At 36.5% G+C, this 19265-nt stretch overlaps 1 pseudogene; it reads left to right on the top strand.

The window, feature by feature from the left end:
- The window catches only part of LOC123251138, a 62002-nt pseudogene extending 43253 nt beyond the window's left edge, over positions 1-18749 (top strand).
- Positions 18750-19265: the final 516 nt, after the last annotated feature.

The raw sequence follows: 19265 nt of genomic DNA, 5'->3' as shown, positions 1-19265 counted from the left end.
TAATTGGTTAAATCTGCTACAACATCTGGTGACCAGTTGGCAAACATCACATCCTACAGGTGATGGCATCCCTCTCTGGGCCCATGGAATCATACTATCATGTGTCTGTTTCATCTTTTTGACAGTAACAGGTAATGAGCCAACATATATTTCTTTCCTCATTGAAAATGGATTCTTATTATTCTTCTATCCTAACTGACACATCAGTGTTTCTTCTTTAAATCACTCTTGCATATACAATTAATTTTTTAATTTTCTAAGGTTTTTTTAAGTTTTTATTTTGAATATTTCCCATAGTTACATATTTAATGTTCTTTCCTTCTCCCCCAAACTCCTCTATCCCCCCCTTAGATGTTGCACAATTCCACTGGGTTTTACATGTGTCATTGATCAAGACCTAATTCCATATTATTGATAGTTGGACTAGAATTATCATTTAGAGCCTACATCCCCAATAATATCCCCATCAACCCATGTGTTCAAGCCGTTGTTTTTCTTCTGTGTTTCTTTTCCCACAGTTCTTCCTCTGTATGTGGCTAGTTTTCTTTCTCATAAGTCCCTCAGTGCATATACAATTTAAATGAGGGGGGGAGCAAAAATACCAGAGTTACATAAATATCATTACAGGCTCTTTTTCTTTTACTGTTCTGCTGAGAGAGAAAGATGCACATTTTTACTGTCACATTCTGTCTATAGCACACTGTGGTCACTTGAGGAACATTGTTTGGTCTCCATTATCATCAAGATACAAGGTTTTTGTCTTTCAGTCTGTAATAAGGAGATGAAGCTTCTTAGATTACCTAATATTCTAATGTGTTCATCTATTGGCAAGTTTTCATAAAAAGTTCTTAGGAATATAGCATAACTTTTACAGAGTGGCATAATAGGAATAATTTTGGATTAGGAGCTAGGAGGCCCAAGTTATATTCCTGATTACACAATTGCATAGTAAATGACCATGTGCTCACTAAATTTAGGATAAGGATAATCATTTCATCTTTCTTGTACTCATATTCCTCATATGTCTCATATTCTGTGATTTTAGGGGAGTTGGGAGGCTCATCAAATGTGTAAATGACAATTCTGGGAGATATAACTAATGATTTGAATGATGGAAGAAAATTTTGACAGACTGAAGTAATAAAACAAAAGGAAAAATTTAGCAGCTAAATTACAAAGTCCTGTGTTTAGATTTAAAAAAAATTAAATTATGCATGTATAACAAAACGAACATGAAAATGTGGTCCATGAGAAAGAGATTTAGAGAGGCTTAGCTGAATAGATATAAAGTTGTTAGTAATTGTAAATGTAGTGTCTAGGACAAGGGAAATAATTGTCACACTTTCCTAAGAATTTGTAGTAATCTAAGAGTAGAGAAATGGGACCCACATTGCCTATTAAGAAAGCACATATAGTGAGGATGTTGTCCTTTTATCCCAAAAGAATGTAGAATGGGCATCTTTACTCCTTCCATTCTCCAAGGATGACTTTCATTCCTTCCTGGTAGTGGGGCTAGAGGCCACTACTTTACTCCCTCAGAGAGGGAGAGAAAAAGTACTAGGCTATAAATAACTCTCAAATACTATTAATCTAAGTGAAGTGAAGAGGTTTCATCTATTTCTAATCACTTTGTCATTTGTGGGGAGTAGAGGACTCTAAGCTCAATAGCCAAGGGTTGCCTCCTTTTCCTCCATATATCAGTTCCACAAAGAATACACACAGAGGGTAGCAAGGGAAAAAAATCCATTTTTTCAAATGAATAGGGAAATAGAAACCAGGTAAGATATACATAGGGCAGGAATGGGCAAACTTTTTAAAGAGCAGGCCAAAGGAAAGTAAATGCTCATCTGTCAGTCTGTTTCTAAGGCAACTCTTTTGAAGTTTCATTGTATTGTATCCTACTCATTTTATTTGTCACACTGTAGGATAGAACATTTCAGCGGGCCGCATCTGGCCTGTGGGCTGTAGTTTTCCCATTACTGACATAGGATAATATATAATATGTTGGACAACATGGAATGAAAGAGCTTTCACATTGGGAGCAAGGTAAATCAACTCAATCGAGAGAAAAAATCCTGTATCTTTCCCAAGGGGAAAATTTCACAAAGGCTTTAGAGGAGGAAGTTGGATTTAGGGACATGCTAGAAATGGCCTGCTCTCTTCATGTTTTCCCAGTTTTTTCCTTGAGCATCTTCATCTTTTTTTCCATCTTCTCTCTTAAAGACTGAAGCCAGGACTGCCCAAATCTAATCAATGGCAGAAGAAAAATTGACTTAATGAGTCCCCAATGGAACTAGTCTTAGAGAGTTCCAAAGGGAAACTAAAGGGAACCTTCATTTGAATTGTCCCAATAGTAGCTGAAGAAGACTGGAGCTCTTTTACTTCTCACCACCTCCTCCTTGACGCTAACACAGGACAGGGCTTTCTTCTCCACCAATAAAGACAGTATCCCATATTAATGCACTTTGGAAAAGAGATTACTTATTATTTTGATCATTTCTGGATTTTCATGTTCAATTCAGGGCCATACTGGAAGAGAGAGAATGACAAACTGGAGTGAATTCAGAAGACTTTAGGTAGGGTGGAAATCATAGTATATTATGAGCAGATGAAGAAAATCAGGACAAAAGAAGGCTTAAGAAAAGGACGTTTTTGAATGTCTAAAATGTAAAAGAGGTTAGATTTATTCTTTGTAATTCCAAAGGAGAGAACTGAGATAAATGGTTGAACTTTAACAGAAAACAGATTGCCTCAAAATAAAATAATAATAATAATAATAATTATTATTATTATTATTATTATTATTATAACATTCTTAACCATTAAAATTGTCTAATATTGGAATGGCCTATTTTATCAAATAGTAATTTTTATGTCACTGAAAACCTTCAAAGACCAATGACAATGTCAAGGATGCAATCATGTAGAAAGTTCATAAAATAATAGTCCTCAAATTCTAAGAGGCATTAGAGGTCATGGACTCACTGGAATTGATTTTACAGATGAGGAAACAAAGACTGAGAAAAGTTAAACTATTTTCCCAAGGTCATCCTAGGTAGGGAGCAGAGAGAAGAATCACCCTCAGATATTCTCTTGACTTTAGAATTTTAGATTCTCTTAACAAAGATTTTATGACTCCTTAGGTAGAAGTTCACAATTGACCATCTTGATCTCTGACACAAAAACACCATAGAATACAAATGGGAATAGTACATCTACACTCCTAGATTAACATGTAGGCTTTTTTATTGCAATGACTTTGCAAAACTTATTCAAGTCCTTGACAGCATCCATTCTTGGAATAAGGTAAGAAAGCTGGCAGTGCACATTCCAAAAATATTATATCTGAGATCCGAGAGACAGGACATGATGTTAATTGGTGTATGAATAGCAGTAGGACCAGAGATGCTGATAAGGAGAAAGTACAGTGCTCTTTCCATACAATCTAATATTAGCTTCTATGATTTTGTTCCAAATTCATGTGAATTAAACAGTGGGGATTCACACATACCACCGAGGCATGAAAATACATGAAATAACCCCATAAATCTAAGTCAGATTTTCTATATGACAAATAACTATTATCAATCTCATGCTAAGTGAGTGTTTAAATTTTTAGAAATCAAAACAATTGAAAACAAAATCAACCATGATAAAAATCATAGCTACAGTTCATCAGTCATGAGATTTCAAAGGTCCCCATATTTCCATAATTCAATTCAATGTAAAATAATAAAAAACAGAGAAAAGAAGTTATAAAACACACAAATGTCACATTTGGTTCACTGGTGTTTTTAATTTCAGAAAATACAGATATAAAGAGATTAAATTTGGATATGCTACCTAAAGCAATGGTCTCTCAGCGTCTGAACCACCAGTTCAATTGCACAGGATGGAAAACCAGCCAGCACCCTAATCCTTTGACATATGATGTGATCTTTTCTATCAATAAATCAATAATTATGACATGTTCTGGTTTTAATAAGACAAAATAACTCCTAAAACTACTAAAATAATGCCTTTAACTCAATGAGCACAGTCTTCCCCTTTTCTCTGTCTTCCTTTGATTCATTTAAAAATATCCTTTCCCTCATATACGTGCAAAATTAGGTAATTAAAAATGAACCTATCACATTTTTTCACAGTCAAGTAACTACCTCAAGTTGTATCTACCTAAAATATCTTTTGATTTTAGTTCATGAATGAACAGTTTTCACAGAATTTATCTTCTGGTGTAAAGTTACCCTTTCTGTGGTTTACACATCTATAGTTGGAACTTTAAAACTGGAGACAGTTTAGTCAGATGCCAGGCTTGGCAGTGCTGTTGTTTAGCACTTTTCCAATGGGTTTCACTCAGGTGGAATTTTTTCCTCTGTTTATTTGATCTCTGGCAAACCATAATTACAGTCAACAGTATAAGGGAAATTTAACTTTCTCCTTTCTTTGAGTTTCTGTTTTGTCTCTACAGTAGAGGGAATGAAAATCATCTCAAATTATATTTCAGAGCTTGATCTTTTTTCCTTGGACCTTTTATTTAAGTTATATGTACTTATTGCTAATATTCAGTAACTTTTGCTCCAATAAATTGCTCAGGAAGGAACTAGAATAGAGGTACCTTGGTCAGGTTGGCAGGTGACTTGCTTCTTGAGGCATTGCCCAATAACCAGAGACAGAGGTACTCAAAACAGATGATGTGGAAGCAGGTGCTTTTCAAGCATCAGTGATAGCAATAGGAGCATAGAACTCTTCTGCCAAGACTCCCACAGTGCATAATGGGGCATATTCTTTCTGTTTCCAGCTTTATCCTGCTAAGGGAAGCAGAGTTTGCATTGATGAATAAATTCACATTTTCCTGCCCAGCTTCATACAAAACTGCTGAACACTTACTTCCCCTGATTCCTATTCAATACATATACACTTTGTGGAGTTTTTTTTCCATTCAATGTTATCAACATAACAGTTTTAGCTGATGGATAAAACACATAAGCAAAAAAACCCACTTAAATCAGCAATTCTCTGAAGGGCCACCCTTCATTTCTGTTTCCTCTCCTCCACAAAACAATAAAAGTTTAAACAACATTCAATTGGTCTCATAGGTGCCACCATGACTGAACTTTATTCCAAATCCCCAAAACTCAATTGCTGTCTTGGCATAGGTTCCTCAAATCTCCTAGAGAGAAAGTATAAAGAGACCATGTAAGAAATAGAAAAAAAAGTTAGTTTACCACATTCTGTTAAACAACAGTTTAATGCTATTGTCAATAGCAAACTTTTGGCCAGAGCTTTCAGCTTTCATTTACCTAATTCCCTAGAACTGCTACTCCTGGTATTGGCCAAGGAATTCAGAACCACATTTTAAAATATACACAGTTTGTAAAATTGGGATATAAAAGACTGTTATTAAAATGTATTAAATGGATTTAGAGCATTTTAAAATATCCACAATCATGAATATTCTCTTATGCTTTATTTCTTCTAGAAAATCTTGCTACAACAGCTTTGGGTAGATAAATATATTTTGTTTCATTACTTATCATTGGTGCAGGATAAAATTTATAACATAATTAGCCAATTTGTAATTTTCTCTAAGAGGAGTAAATTTGAAAATTTCTTAATGAAAAATGAATATATAAATATTCTCAAGAGAAACATTTTAATTTATAAAACTTATATATATGTATATATATAAATATATGATGGATATTTTTTTCATTTTAGTGCTAGCACTTGAAGAACCTACGCATTATTTGCTTTGAGGTTTTAAGCCTAAAGGGTTTCCCCCACCTCTTAATTTTATTAACATTTAGAAAGAATTTTTGAAATAAAGTTGAATTTTTTTAGAAGAAGAATAATTTTAATAGATTGAAGATACAACTCACTCTTCAGGTAGTTGCTCCTGGATCAGAGATTGATGAAAAACATGCAGTTTTAAAAAATGTAGCTTAGCTTAGAAACATTTCATATATTCTCATAAGATGAGCTTGTCTCCCATATTCCCTATATCTTGAAAAATATACCACTATGTATGTCTAAATCTGAGCTGTTTGATCTAAAATGAAAGCCCCTAGAACAGAGGACAATGCCTTTTATTGGCTAAGTCTTTTTTTTAAAGTATACATATATGTGCATGTACATCCATGTGTTTATATTGTTGAAACTTTTAAAATATATTTCTTATCCTTACTCCTCCACTCACAAAGAATTATCTTTTATAGCACATTTTTAAAGTATGAAGAGAAAAAAAAAAGACCAAATCTGTGAACCTAATTTTTTACACCATTGAACACATGTGAAGATGGAATAGTAACTAGAACAACAGCTCCATGTCACCACAAGAATCCTCTCTCACCAAGATTAAAATATTACCACAAAACAAATAAAGGAATGAAAGAACCAGCAAGGAGACAGACTGAAACAAATTTTAAGAAAAGAGAAAAACAAAAGGTAGGTAGACAACATTTGGGGCACAGGGGTGAGAGGAGAGCAGGGTCAGCAAGAGGTTGTAAAAAGAAGTGAAGAAAAACATTCAGCTTCCGGGTTAAGATGGCGGCAGAGTAAAAAGCAGCTGCTTGACCTCTCCTAACCTACACATATAGGAGTCCTCAAGAAAACATAAAAACAAATCCAGACAAACAAAGGGACCCCACAACAGGGCACAGCACTAAAGGTAGGTGGAATCAGGCCATTTTCTTGCTATAAAGGGGTGAAATAGTTCTCACTAAAATGCAAACTAAACAACCCCCTCAACCCACACACAACCTAAAGTGCCCAAGTCAGCATAAAAGAGTTAGAGCAAGTTTGGGCCACCCATTAAATCATTGGCAGCTACCTGGCATCACCAAGGTATGCTCCTGAGAGCAGCAAGACTTAAGAAACCAAGAAGCTAAAGAACACTCAGACTTTGAACACAGACCCTGAGCACAGGCACAGACTTGCATCCTGAGCATAGGTGCGGAAGCAGGTGCTGAGCACAAGCATGGAGTCTGGGTGGGAACCCAGTACAGAGGGTTGCAAGACTGTGGAAGTAGCTCCCTGAGACTGTTAAAGGAGTTTCGGGCAGAGGAACAAGCAAGAGGAGCATCAGGAGGCTTGATCATTAGAACAACTAGAACTGAGACCTCAGGGGCCCAAAGAGCTCAGACAGACCCTGGGCATGAGGATAAAGCTGAGAGGATGCTGGGCTAACAATGGCAAGCCAAAGACAAGAACCCCAGAAGAGAAAGATCAAGAAGAAATCTTTAACAATCGACAACTTTTACACAGAGAAAATCCAGACAACAGAGCAAACAGCAGAGGAGAACAAACAATCATGTGTAAACCTTCCCAAAGGAATGAAAACAGGTCACAAGCTATTGAGGAGTTCAAATCTGAGATGACGAGAAAGATGGAAGAGATCTGGCAAGAAAATAACAGTTTAAAAGGCAGAATAACACATTTGGAAAGGGAGGCAAGTAAATTAAAGGCCAGAAATGACCAGATTGAAAAGGAAAACCAGTCTCTTGAGGTTAGAATTGGGAAATTCGAAAAAGATGACCACAAATCAAAAGAATTGATAAGCAAATTGGACACCAAAATCAAAAAGCTGGAATACAGGATAGAACAAATCAAAAAGGAAAATCAAAAGAATAGCAGAAAACCAGTCTCTAAAGATAAGAATTGGGCAAGTAGAAGCTAATGATCTCTCAAAAAAGCAAGAACAAATAAAACAAAGTCAAAAGACTGATGAAATAGAAGGACACATGAAATATCTCAATAAGAAATTGATAGACGAAGAAAAAAGGTCTAAAAGAGACAATCTGAGAATCATTGGTCTTCCTGAAAAAGCAGAAATTAATAGAAAATTCGACTCCATACTAAAAGAAATTATTCAGCAAAACTGCCCTGAAGTTCTAAAACAAGAGGGCAGTATAGACATTGAAAGGATCCATAGATCATCCTCAACACTAGACCCTGAAAAGACAACCCCCAGGAATATGATAGCCCAAATCAAGAGCTTCCAAGTAAAAAAAAAGAATTTTACAAGAAGCCAGAAAAAGACAATTGAAATATCAAGGAGCACCAAAAAGGATGACACAGGATCTTGCAGCCTCCACACTAAAAGCTTGGAATTATAATATTCAGAAAGGCAAGAGAACTGGATCTACAACCCAGCAACACCTACCCATAAAAACTGATAATATACTTCCAGGGGAAAGTTTGGGCATTCAACAAGATAGAAGATTTTCAAGTATTTGTACAGAAAAGACCAGAACTAACTGGGAAGTTTAATACCCAACCAGAAAAGTCAAGAGAAACATGAAAAGATAAATAAGAAACAGAATGGAAAGTAACTCATATTTTTTTATATTTGCCTCTTTAAGGGCTTCAATAAGATCTAATTATTTGTATTCCTATGTGGAGAAATGTTATGTATAATTTTCTGTAGTGAACTCTATTCACTATTATAGTATTCATTATTATAGTAATTAGAAGAATTATTCATAGGGAAAGGTTGGAATACTAAATGATCTAAGACGATATGGGGGTGGGAAAGAGGGGAATATATAGTAGAGGACACTAAGAGAAACATGAATGAATAAAAAAAATAGGATATTCTATTACACGCCAAAATGGCATGGGAAAGGGAGGAGATGAATACTATTATAAGAAGGAGAGGAAGAGAGCATTAAGAGTAATATTTAAACCTTACTCTCAGCGGAATTAACCATGAGAGGGAAGAGTAGTTATATCTATTGGGAAATAGAATTCTATCTAACCCTACTGAGAAAGTCAGAAGGGATAAACCAAGGGGAACAGGTGAGTGGGGAGGTCAAAAAAGGGAGGGGACAAGAGGGGAGAAGGAATTCATTAGGCCTTAAAAATAAAAAGTGGGGAATAATAAGGGAGGGGGTGGAAAGTCAAGTAAATCAAAGGAGGGGAAAAGGGGGATGGGTTTAAAACAAACTACTGGTTTAAAACGAAATAGTGTAAGAAGAAGAGGTAGAACTAGGAAAGGATACCAAAATGTTGGGGAATACAAAACAGATAATTGTAACTCTTAATGTGAATGGGATGAACTTGCCCATACAAAGGAAGCAAATAGCAGAGTGGATTAGAAATCAAAATCCTACCATATATTGTCTACAAGAAACACATATGAGGCTGGTAGATATACACAGGTTTAAGGTATAAGGATTGAGCAAAATCTTTTGTGCTTTAAATGAGAAAAAGAAGGTAGAAGTGGTGATCATGATTTCTGAAAAAGCCAAAGTAAAAATAGATATGATTAAAAAAGACAAGGAAGGTCATTGCATTCTGATGAAAGGCAGTATAGACAATGAGGAAATAACAGTACTCAATATGTATGCACCAAACGGCATAGCATCCAAATTCTTAAAGGACAAACTGGAAGAGCTCAAGAAGGAAATAGATAGTAAAACCATACTTGTGGGGGATCTATATATTCCTCTTTCAGATCTAGATAAATCAAAGCAAAAAATGAATGAGAAAGAGGTAAGAGAAGTGAATGAAGTCCTAGAAAAATTAGATTTAATATATATGTGGAGAAAAAATATAGGAACAAAAAGAAATACACCTTCTTTTCAGCTGCACATGGTACATTCACAAAGATTGACCATGTTATAGGGCATAGAAACATTGCAAACTAATGCAAAAGAGCAGAAATTATAAACGTAACCTTCTCAGATCATAATGCAATAAAAATAATGATTAGGAAGAGTTCCTGGACAGGCAAATCAAAACTAATTGGAAATTAAATAATATGATTCTCCAAAACCAGCTAGTGAAAGAAGAAATCATAGAAACAATCAACAATTAAATTGAAGAGAATGAAAATGATGAGACATCTTACCAAACCATGTGGGATGGAGCCAAGGCAGTACTCAGGGGGAAATTTATATCCTTGAGTGAATATATTAACAAATTAGGGAGGGCAGAGATAAATGAATTGGGCATGCAACTCAAAAAATTAGAAAGTGAGCAAATTAAAAATCCCCAGATGAAAACTAAATTAGAAATACTAAAAATCAGGGAGAAATTAATAAAATCAAAAGTAAAATAACAGTTGAATTAATAAATAAGACTAGAAGCTGGTATTTTGGGGAAAAAAAGATAAAATAGACCAAGTACTGGTCAATCTAATAAAAAAAGGAAAGAAGAAAACCAAATTGACAGTATCAAAAATGAAAAGGGAGACCTCACCTCTAATGAAGGGGAAATTAAGGTAATCATTAAAAATGATTTTGCCCAATTATATGGCAATAAATATAACAATTCAGGAGATATGGATGAATATTTACAAAAATATAAACTGCCTAGATTAACAGCAGAAGAAATAGAATACCTAAATAATCCCATATCAGAAATAGAAATTGAACAAGCCATCAAAGAACTCCCTAAGAAAAAATCACCAGGGCCTGATGGATTCACAAGTGAATTCTATCAGACATTCAAAGAGCAACTAATCCCAATACTATACAAATTATTTGATCTGATAAGCAAAGGAGTCCTACCAAATTCCTTTTATGACACAAATATGGTACTGATTCCAAAGCCAGGGAGATCAAAAACAGAGAAAGAAAAGTACAGACCAATCTCCCTAATGAACATAGATGGAAAAATCTTAAATTGAATACTAGCAAAGAGACTCCAGCAAGTAATTAAGAAGACCATTCACCATGATCAGGTAGGATTTATACCAGGAATGCAAGGTTGGTTCAACATTAGGAAAACCATCCACATAATTGACCATATCAACAGTCTAACAAACAAAAATCACATGATTATCTGAATAGATGCTGAAAAAAGCTTTGACAAAATAGAGCTCCCATTCCTATTGAAAACCTTGAAAAGTATAGGAATAGAAGGACCTTTCCTAAAAATAATAAACAGTATATACCTAAAACCATCAACAAACATCATATGCAATGGGGATAAATTAGAAGCCTTCCCAATAAGATCAGGAGTAAAACAAGGATGCCCATTGTCACCTCTATTATTTAACATTGTACTAGAAACACTAGCAGTTGCAATTAGAGAAGAAAAAGAAATTGAAGGTATCAAAGTGGGCAAGGAGGAGACTAAGCTATCACTCTTTGCAGATGATATGATGGTCTACCTAAAAAATCCTAGAGAATCTACTAAGAAGCTTGTAGAAATAATAAACAACTTTAGCAAAGTTGCAGCATACAAAATAAATGCATATAAATCTTCAGCATTTCTACATCTTTCCAACACATCAGAGCAGCAAGAGTTGGAAAGAGAAACACCATTTAAAATCACCCTAGACAATATAAAATTCTTAGGAATCTATCTACCAAAACAAACACAGGAATTATACGAAAACAACTACAAAACACTTTCCAAACAATTAAAACTATTTCTAAACAATTGGAAAAATACTGATTGCTCATGGGTAGGATGAGCTAACATAATAAAAAATGACCATTCTACACAAATTAATTTACCTATTTAGTGCCATACCTATCAAACTACCAGAAATCTTTTTTATTGAATTAGAAAAAACTATAAAAAATTTAATTTGGAATAACAAAAGATCAAGAATATCAAGAGGAATAATGAAAAAGATATGAAGGAAGGTGGATTACAGTACCAGATATTAAACTACACTATAAAGCAGTGGTCATTAAAATGGTACGGTACTGGCTAAGAGACAGAAGGGAGGATCAATGTAATAGACTTGGGGTATGTGACGTCAGCAAGACAGTGTATGACAAACCCGAAGGACCCAACTTTTGGGACAGAAATCCACTATTTGACAAAAAGCTGCTGGGAAATCTGGAAAACAATATGGGAGAGATAAGGTTTAGATTAACATCTCACACCCTACACCAAAATAAATTCAGAATGGGTGAATGACTTGAATATAAAGAGGGAATCTATAAATAAGTTAAGTGAACACAGAATAGTATACTTGTCAGATCTCTGGGAAAGGATAGATTTTAAAACCAAGCAAGAGTTAGAGAAAGTTATAAAATATAAAATAAATTATTTTGATTTTATCTAAGTAAAAAGCTTTTGTAGAAACAAAAACATTGCAGAAAAAATCAGAAGGGAAACAAGAAATTGGGGAAAATCTTTATAACAAAAAAACTCTGACAGGGGTCTAATTACTCAAATATACAAGGAGTTAAATCAATTGTATAAAAAATCATGCCATTCCCCAATTGATAAATGAGCAAGGGACATGAATAGACAATTTTCAGATGAAGAAATCAAAAATATCAATAAGCACATGAGAAAGTGTTCTAAATCTCTAATAATTAGAGAAATGCAAATCAAAAGAACTCTGAGGTATCACCCTCACACCTAGCGGATTGGCTAAAATGTTAGAAGGGGACAGTAATGAATGTTGGGGGGATGTGGAAAAATTGGGACATTAATGCATTGCTGGTGGAGTTGTGAACTGCTCCAGCCATTCTAGATGGGAATTTGCTCAAAGGGCTATAAAAGAATGCCTGCCCTTTGATCTAGCCATACCATTGCTGGGTTTGTACCCCAAAGAGATCATAGATAAACAGACTTGTACGAAAATATTTATAGCTGCGTTTTTTGTGGTGGCAAAAAACTGGAAAAGGAGGGTATGTCCTTCCATTTGGGAATGGCTGAACAAATTGTGGTATATGCTGGTGATGGAATACTATTGCACTCAAAAGATTAATAAACTGGAGGAAGTCCATGTGAAGTGGAAAGACCTTCAGGAATTGATGCAAAGTGAAAGGAGCAGAGCCAGAAGAACATTGTACACAGAAATGGATACACCGTGGTAAAATAGAATGTAATGGACTTCTGTACTAACAGTAATGCAATGACCCAGGACAGTTCTGAGGGAGTTATGGTAAAGAACGCTACCCACATTCAGAGGAAGAACAGCAGGAGCGGAAACACAGAAAAAAAGCAACTGCTTGAACACATGGGTTGAGGTGGACATGATTGGGAATGTAGACTCAAAACTACCACACCAGTGCAACTATCAACAATTTGGAAATAGGTCTTGATCAATGACACATGTTACAACCAGTGGAAATGCGCATCGGCTATGGGGAGGGGAGCTCGGGGGTGTGAAGGGGAAAATAGGAGCATAAATCATGTAACTATGTTAACTTTTCTAGAAAATAAATATTAAATGTTAAAAAAAGAAAGAAAAGAAAATCAGACACATTCTTTAAAAAAAAGTGAAGAACAAACCAATAGCAAACTACAAACACTCCCCAACCCCAACCCCATACTGCCATCATTGGTTCCAAACCTAAGGCTAAGCTAACAATCAGATCCTGAGATCCTGCCTGGGCAAATAGTCAACCCACACCCCTTGAAATTTCAAACCTGTGGAGAAGTCTGGAGTCCCAGCCCAGGACCATCTGGGCTGAAGGGAGCTGATCCATGTGGGCCCAGAGAGAAGCCAGGAATCCCAGTCTGGGTTTGGGATGAGGACATAATCCACAGTTTGGGGTTGAGTATACAGTTCTCAGGGGAAGTCCCTCCCTATATTTTTGCCCAAAAGTAAGGGCAGAATTCTCTCCACAACAGGACAATCAAGGGTGTGCCTGATTGGATCAAGAGGACAGTGAAAACAAAAACTTTAGCCTAAGCCTGGGGCTAAAATTTGATCAGCACCTAACTTGATCAAGTCCAAATGAGATCAAAAGCTTACACCCAATGCTGAGGAAAGTCTTTAAGATATCAGCATCTCAAGGGTCAATTGAATCAGCAAAGGGAAGGAGATCTCAAAGCTCTCAGCACTCAGGCCCTCTGATAAATTAGTTACAACCCTGAAAATAAGCTGAGAATAACATTAAGGAAGGACTGAAGTTTAAGAGGGTACCCCAACTTCACAGAAAACAGAGTCTACCTATAATTAGAGAGGGAAAATGAGTAAATAAAAGAAAGTACCCAACTCTGTAGAATTTTTATGGAAATAAAAGAGGTACAGGCAGAAGATTAGAGGAAAAGCAAAAAAAAATGATACATTGTTTCCTCATTGTCATTCTCTTCAATGAAATCATTAATTGTTTCTATGATTTGGTCTTCTTTTATTGTGAAAATTTTTCCATAGTTACATGGTTCATGATTTTTCCCACCCCTCTTACCTCCTCTCTCCCAGACCTGAGCAACAATTGCACTCAGTTATATATGTATTATTTTTCAAAATCTATTTCCATGTTATTCTTATTTGCAGTAGAATGAACAAACTCTAATCATATCCCTAGTGAACTATATGATTGATCATATTTTTTCTTCTGAGTTTCTGTTCCCACAGTTCTTCCTCTGGATGTGTATAGCATTCTTTCTCCTAAGTTCCTCTGGATTGTGCTGGGTCATTGCACTGCTGCTAGTAGAAAACTCTATTACATTCAATTGTGCCATAATGTATCAGTCCCTTTGTACAATAATCTCCTGTTTCTGCTCCTTTTGCTCTGCATAAATTCTTGGAGGTCATTCCTGTTCACATGGAATTCCTTTAGTTCATTATTCCTTTCAGTAGATTTATATTCCATCACTATCAGATAATACAAATTGTTCAGCCATTCCCCAATCAATGGGCATTTTTTCCCACTAAATTCCCGTTAAACAAAAGGCCATCATCAAATGCTAGTGAACCACTTTAACAAAATAAGCATTAACTATGAATCAATAAATTTGTAAAAGTTACTATTGCACAAATTAACACATTAGAGTAAGTAAACTACTCCTCACTGAGTGAGCTAGGACTAACAAGAAACAAAAGAATAAGTTCACTAAAGGTAGTACTATCTTAGCCTTTCAGCACTGGGAATCTAGAAACATTAGGTAGTCAGCTTCTTCATGTGTTTATGATTAGAGGGAGATCACCAGTCTTCCATTCAAACTTTCTTTCTCGATTGTGTTCACTACCTATTCAGATATATAGTATTATTTTCTGAAGTATCTTAGACATGTAGTAGCTTCTCCCTCAAAAGGTATAGTACACAGATGTATAACTAGGTTTGTATGACTATAACAAATGTATAACTAACTAGAACCAACAAAATGATGGAAAAAATAATAACTAGATGTATAACAGGTTTTTGTAGACAATGTATCCCTTCCTATGCATAAATTACTAACCCCCTTATAGCAATAACAAAAGATTCAGTTACTGAATGACTTAGATTAGAGGTGGAGCACTTGTCAGCTCTCACAAATTTAAGACAGGCTATCCAGTCTGCTCCTGCTCTAGGCATCTCATATTATAAAAAGCCAATTACTTTATACATACATGAATAGAAAGGGATGGGTTCAGGTGTCTTAACTCAAACTTTGGGAAAGGTTTAGTGTCCAATTGCTTATTATTCAGCCTAGCTAGACCCAGTAGCTTCAGGATCACCACCATGTTTTAGAGGCATAGCTGCCACAGCTTTATTAATAACTAAAGCTGCTGGTTTAGTATTGGGATGCCCTTTAACAATAATGTTCCCACATGAAGTCAAAGCATTATTGCTAAGACATAAAATGCTGGGGGTGGTGGTAAAGGGGAGTTATCAGCAGTCCAGTTCCCCTTGGGGGAGGAACAATTGAGTGAAAATGGAGTGAGAAAAGCCAGAGACCCAGTAGGATTGCAGTGACTGATCTGAAGTGTCATCTGCTGTTTTTAATATTTATATCATTTTTCTCAAGATTACATATATGTTGGCATGAATTTCATTCCCACCACACAGCTTATCTTTTGGAGACAATGTCTTAGGTGAATTTTGACATATCTCTTGGGCCACAGTGGTGAGAAAGTACAGACTTTTTCATGGGAGACAATTTCTCAATATTTCATTCATTGTTCTTTTGTATTAAAGTACTGTACCGAATTGGGTCTGGGAAGGAGAAAACTTGGAGACTATTCAGACCTGTTTTTGCAGGCACCTGTGTATGGGAATCTGAGTTAGAATTTTAAAATCTTTCACATTCACTCACTATATACTGGTTTGTTGTGAAGAGACTTCAGTGGAAGTTTCTATATTATAACATATAAGTGTGGCATTTATTTAGGGGTTTGTGGGAGGTCTGTGGGTGGCCTTGCCATTAGCCTGTATTATTTTTCTATGTTTCCCTGAGGCTGAGTAAGTGTACTGATTACAATAATTTCAGTAAGAAGGAATGTTAGTGAGAAAAGAGTCACATAGGGAAAAATAAGTGGAACATCCATCCTTCTGACATGTGCCATGCTTGTTTTCAGAACTGGTGACGAGCTCTGCTAAACGTCACAGGCTTTGACAGCTTCCTGCAATAAAACACAGGCATTTTCTAATCAGAGACTTGAAAGATATGAAGTAATCTTGTTGGTCAATGAAAATAATACTTTAAAACAATGTATAACTCTTATTCCTGCCATCTTGCTTCCAGACATACCAGTCTCAGTAGAACCATTACACAGTTGTGAATCTTTAGTGTCCGTGGCTGAAAAGCCTAAAGAGAATCTCCTAGACCCTCCTTTAGACAACCCAGATCCAGTTTTATCCACTGATAGTTCTTCTTTAATGAGGGATGGGATATATTACACTAGAGCTCAGTAGTCACAGAATTTGCCACTGTGTGGTCAGTTTCACTGCCCTCAAATATAAGTGCTCAAGCTGTCGAACTTATAGCCCTAAAACATGCCTATACTATTGCCAAAGACAAAAAGGCAGCAATTTATACAGATTCCAGGTACACATTTGGAATTTGTCATGCAGTGGGTATGTTATGGCTTCAGAGAGGATTTTTAACATCAGCTGGAATATCTATAGCTAATGCAGAAATTATTAATGAAGTTCTTTCTTCTCTCCAGCTTCCTGAAGCCCTAGCTATAATTCATTGCTCTGCCCATAACAGGTGACACTGACCCTGTCTCTAGGGGGAATGACTGGGTAGATACCACTGCAAAGCTAGCAGCCTTAGAAGGGCCTGAATTAATTTTAACTTTGACTACAAGTAATGAATCAGATTTATCACTTTCCTATCCTGAAAAGGAAGTGTAAAAATGGAAGCAGAAATTTAAGGCTAAATAGATAAATGGAGCATGCTTGTCCTCTGAAGGAAAATCCCTGCTCCCGAAAAGTTTTTATCACCAAATATGCCAATCTGTGCATAAAAATGGTCACTTTGGCACCCAAGGCATCATAGACTCTGTTAAAAGATTATGGATAGCCCCTGATATAACTTCTATAACCTCTAAAGTGTGTACAGCCTGCCCTGCCTACCAAGCATTTGGTGGGCACCTTTTTGGCTTACACATCTTTTGAACATCTTCAAACTGATTTTATTACAATGCCAAAGGCTGAACATTATAAATTTTGTCTAGTGATAGTGAATCAACTAAACAGATAGCCAGAGGTGTTTCCTACTGCCTGAGGCATCATGGTTTTTGTTGCCAAGGTACTCTTAAAAGATATTCCTCTTTTTGACATGCCATAATGAATTGATTCAGACAGGGGAACTCATTTTACCAATTTGCTCCTATCCCAAATTTACTTCTGTTTGGGGATAACTCCTAAATTTGATGTCCCATATCATTTCCAGAGCTCAGGCCAAGTTGGAAAAATGAACAGAGAGCTTAAGCATATGATTGGCAAATTATGCACTGAGACACATTTAAAATAGCCTGAAGCTCTCCCTATAGCTTTATTTTTGCCTCAAAGCAGGATCTACACATCTTGCCATTTGAGATTTTTTTTGGACATCCCCCTATATAGGTTAAGCCTTTTTCTCCTGCTTATACATCACTACTAGAGGGGGACACTTCTGTTGCTTCCTATATATAGGAATTGCAGAACAAATTGCATGAACTCCATGAATCCAGAGCTGCAGTACAAGCAGGACCTATATACTTTTCAAGTCATGATCTGAACCCAGGAGACAAGGTGTACATAAAGAACTTCCAGCATACTGCATACTGTACCAACGAAGCCTGCCTGGGAAGTTCCATTTAAAATACTGTTAACCACTCCAACAGCTATAAAAATTGAGGGGCCCAAGAGGTACATGAAGTGCACACCCACCCTCAAGCACTGGATGCTGGACAAGGTGACCAGTATTTTCTATCCCAGGCCATCCACAGGCCCTCACAAGCTGAGAGAATGCCTCCCACTCATCATCTTCCTCTGAAACCATTTCAAGAACACCCTGAAAGGAGAAGAGGTTAAGAATATCTGCATGCATCACTTCATTAAGATCAATGGCAAGATCTGCACTGATACTACCTACTCCATTGGCTTCATGGACCTCATTAGCACTGAGAATACTGGGGAGCATTTCTGGCTAGTCTATGATACTGAGGGCCACTTCACTGTCCATAGCCTCACAGCCAAGGAGGCAAAGTACAAACTCTTCAAAGTGAAAAAGACCTTCATGAGCACCAATGCCATTCCACATCTGGTGACTCATGATCCTATGCCATCTGCTATTCAGATTCGCTCATCAAGATGAATGATAGCATTCAAATTGATCTGGAGACTGGCAAATTCACTGATTTCTTCAAGTTTGATACTGGTAATATGTGTATGGTGACCAGGGGAGCTAACTTGTGAATTGGTGTGATCACCTATAGGGAGAAACACCCAGCCTCCTTTGATGAGATCCATGGGAAGGCTGCCAATGGCAACAGCTTTGCCACCAGGCTTTCCAACATTTTTTTTATTGAAAAAGGTAACAAGCCTTGGATTTCTCTGCTCTGTGGCAAGGGCATCCTGCTCACCATTGCTGAAGAGATAGACAAAAGGTTGGCACCCAACAGAAATGGGTGAATGTTTGCATGGTACCACACACTAATACATACTTCCACAGGCCAAATAAAGGCCTTCCCAGGTTTAAAATTTTTTTATTCCTCCTCCTTTATCAAGTTATTGAATGAGGTACATCCCCACCCTTTTATGCTACATAGATACAGGACTGGGAACTTCAGGAACCTATTTACTCCCATGTGGCAGCAAAATGCCTGAATATGTGGAACTTGGAGTAGGGGACCTGACCATTTGAAGCCATTTGGCAGCATCAGAAAAGCAACAGAATGGGGACCAGCCCAGCCCACAAAACAGCAGAGAACTGTTTGCATGAGGTGTTCATTATACCTGGACAAAACAGCTGAAAACCTCCCCAGAGAAAGCTACAAAGACACATTCTAAACAGACACACCTGAGAAAGAAGAGCAGCCTGACCTACTCTGAGAATAAGAGAAGAGTACTCTGCAAGTCCTGTATGTACTATGTACTCTAGGAATATAGGAGGACATCAGCCATCAGCATATATATATTAGTCTTTAT

Source organism: Gracilinanus agilis, chromosome 1, assembly GCF_016433145.1.
Source record: "Gracilinanus agilis isolate LMUSP501 chromosome 1, AgileGrace, whole genome shotgun sequence".
In the NCBI taxonomy this organism is placed as follows: domain Eukaryota; kingdom Metazoa; phylum Chordata; class Mammalia; order Didelphimorphia; family Didelphidae; genus Gracilinanus; species Gracilinanus agilis.
The sequence above is the reverse complement of the archived record's forward strand: the minus strand, read 5'-3'. Positions and strand labels throughout refer to the sequence as shown.